This window comes from Nematolebias whitei, chromosome 2 (genome assembly GCF_014905685.2).
Source record: "Nematolebias whitei isolate Nwh7 chromosome 2, NemWhi1, whole genome shotgun sequence".
NCBI lineage: Eukaryota > Metazoa > Chordata > Actinopteri > Cyprinodontiformes > Rivulidae > Nematolebias > Nematolebias whitei.
In genome coordinates this window covers 19165952-19169260 of record NC_056499.1, presented here as the reverse complement: position 1 = coordinate 19169260, position 3309 = coordinate 19165952, and the positions used below count along the sequence as shown (strand labels likewise).

At 38.3% G+C, this 3309-nt stretch overlaps 1 pseudogene; it reads left to right on the top strand.

The window, feature by feature from the left end:
• The first annotated feature begins 2475 nt into the window (after nt 1-2475).
• LOC119426072 overlaps nt 2476-3309 on the top strand; it is a 12425-nt pseudogene continuing 11591 nt past the window's right edge.

The window sequence follows — 3309 nt, the reverse complement described above, 5'->3', positions numbered from 1 at the left end:
TCATAAGTTAAACAGTTGTAGATGTACATTCAATGATTAATTCATTAGAGTTTCATTAAAATCAATTATTGATTCATGGGGAATTTTGCTAACAAACACTTTCCTTGTGTAACTGAGAAAACGGTGCACAGCCTCACAGTCCAAACATAATCTTTGCCTTTAAGTTTTCTCTGTTGTCCAACAAACACACACTTTGCCGCACAAACAAGCACACACACTCCCAGCAGAGCATGGAAAAGGAGTGAGTTGGATTAGTTCGTACACCAGTGAAAATTGGCCAAACAGTCCCAATTATGGGATAACTTGAACTAACCTAATACACCACTGCAATTACCTGGCATCCGCTCCCTCACACAAACACACATACACACGCTCACAGGCAGTGATGAACAAACACATTCACACACAAGCGCACACCTACTGTGACAACAGAAGGTGCTGATCTAATACTGTTGGTCACTTAGAGCTGGAGGAAGAGCGATTGGTCCTCCTCTGTCTTCCAATCCTTTTGCCCTGTTCGCTCTTCCATTTGTCTGCTGTCATCCGCCCTATGTAAACGTCACAGTTCCCAGTTTCTCTCAGCAGTTATCTCTTTACTTTCTTAACCCTTTTCATCTTTAACTCCTTCCAACCACCAGGTTTAAATTTAAATCTTGTCTGTTTTGGCTGGGTCTCACAATCCCATTATCCTCCAACTTCCTGATCTGTACACTTAAATGTTTGCATTTTGGTGTTATATTTACCTGAAAACTGTAAAGTATATATGTAACCTGTAGTGCTGTCGCAATAAACAATAAATCAATTAATCGCATGATAAATGAAAATTATCAACCTTATTTTCATTTATCGGCTTTATCGTTTCTTCGTGTCTCTCTCATTCTATTGAAGACACTGGATGACAAAAGGCTCAACTCCGGTGCTCTTCCCTGAATCTTCCTTTTCTCTTTTTTCTCTTTTCTTTAAAATCTGTTTTAACCATCCAAAATTGCGTTTTTGGATTGTTAAAAGCAGCTAAGCTGAAAAGCTAAGCTACGAGCTAAGCTAACTGGCCAACCTCGGGAAAAAAAAAACCTCTGTCTTGTCGAAGCTCCAAAATTCATGGTTGAAACCGGTGCCTTTGTGTAAAAAGTTGTTTTGCTCTGCAAAATGCAGCTGAGAACTTGTTTACTGATTTTTTTTATTAAAAGCTTTGTATGAAAAATGCTATGCTAAAGAGCTCAAACCACATCGAATGTCCGTCATTTTGAGAACTGACAAAAAGAGAGAGAAAGCCCATGTCATGCAAAGGGGCCTCCCTCCCATTTTTCTTAGAGACACACTGCTCACTCCCTCACTATCCATCCAGTTCAAACTGTCCGGTGGTCAATAAAAGGCACTACATCCAAAACAAATTAACCAACATTTCATCTTAAATTTGACAATAATTACTAATTATTGTCAAATTTCAAACAATATTATCGTTTATCGCAATAATTTCTGAAACAATTAATCGCCCAGCAAAATTTGTTATTGTGACAGGCCTAGTAACCTGTGTCCAAAGGATTTAGACTACTTCATGAAGTTTTTATTTTTGTTACAGGAGGACTTGGAGGAACATTTTGCAACTTGCACACTTTTTGTAAGGGCTATTAAATTTGATTATGAGCAAGTCTTGGAACAGGACATGCAGCCATCCAGATTTCTTCTCAAAAGATGACAAGCATGTTTTAGCAGCATGGCCTTAGTAAAAATGATTCAGGTGCTAAAATGGAATGTCTTCACCTGCCACCTTTCAAAACACATTTGGTGCATTAAGAAACAAGCTGCATGACAAAGGAGACCCTGGACTGATGCTGACATGAAATGAGTTTCCAGAAAGAGGAATGAAAAACAGCTTTTCTTTCACAATCACAATAGCATAGTAACAGATTTTGACACCTTACGGAAAACATGTAAAACAAAAAAGGCCAGCAACATTTGTAGTACATAAAATGTGTTTACTATTGGGCACAATTGTCACAAGTCATGTTTATGAATGATGGGAGAGTGGAGTGGGAGATGGATTAACCAATTGGTCTCATCCAGAAAATTGAAGGTGTTGCTTTGGTCTGTGGTGGTAATTGAGTTGTTCCATGGTCATAAGATATGGTTCATAACCAAAAGGAGATCATGCAAACAAGCAACTTAAATGAGCTTCCTCTGTGGGGTGGCCAGGCTCCATCTTAGCTTGTTCTTTCAGGTGGAGCTTGGAGGAGAGACATTCCTCCAAAGATTATTTTTAGGGCACCTCCTACTGGAAGTTTACTGGTCATATTTAACTGGAAGGAGATCCTGGGGCAGAACCAAAACTCGGTTGGTCGGTTGGTCAGTCGGATGGATGGATGGATGGATGGATGGATGGATACTATTATTGTTTTATACTGTAAAAGTGTAAATAGAGTTGTTTAAGGGACTATTTTTACAATGTTGCAAGATGATTTAAACATGATTACCGGTATGTCCCAACTTTCTCCCAGCAAAGCTAAGGTGAGTATGTATTATTCAGATTACATTTATATTCTATTTTAGACGATTAATTATTTGATATAGTAGCAAAAAAATGTATATAAAAATAAGTTGTACTTTATACCCAGATGCATCTGTCAATATTTTTATTCTGGTTAAAGACATTTGAGCTGACAGCACATTGAAGCTCTCCCTCTCTGATATCACGCCTCCCTGCATCTTCTTTACCTCATTGTTCTCGTCCACATTCACCGTTTCCTCTCTTCTTCCTCTTGGTGTTTGTGTGCATATACCGTCATGTACTATGTACCTGTGTGTATTTGTGTGTGTGTGTGCCTGTGCGTCTCTTTAGTGCTCTAATTGCATAGCACTGTGTGGGACAGCTGGTGGAAGTGCTAGTGACAGTCTATTAAGGCAGGATATCCCTGTTGCCTTTAGCAGCAGATTGCCCTGTGATTCTGTGATCTCCACATTCAGCCAGCATTCACAGAAACTACACTAAGAATCTACAATTAGATAGTCATTCTTATTTCTGTGCTAAGGAGTACCATAGTTCTTTTTTTATAAACTCTTATGTTGATACTTAGAAGTCAGTGTTGGAATGCATCATCATAATCACTTATCGTATTATAAGGTTGTAGAAAAAAAAATTCAAAGATATTGAATTATCACTATTGAAATGATTGTATTTACAGTAGTCCCTCTTTTATCACGGGGGATCCATACCCTGATGCCCCGCGATAAGTGAAAAACTGTGAAGTAGGTATAGTAGTACAAGTAGTAAGTAGTAGTTTATTTTAGTGTATGTATATATACTGTGTGTGT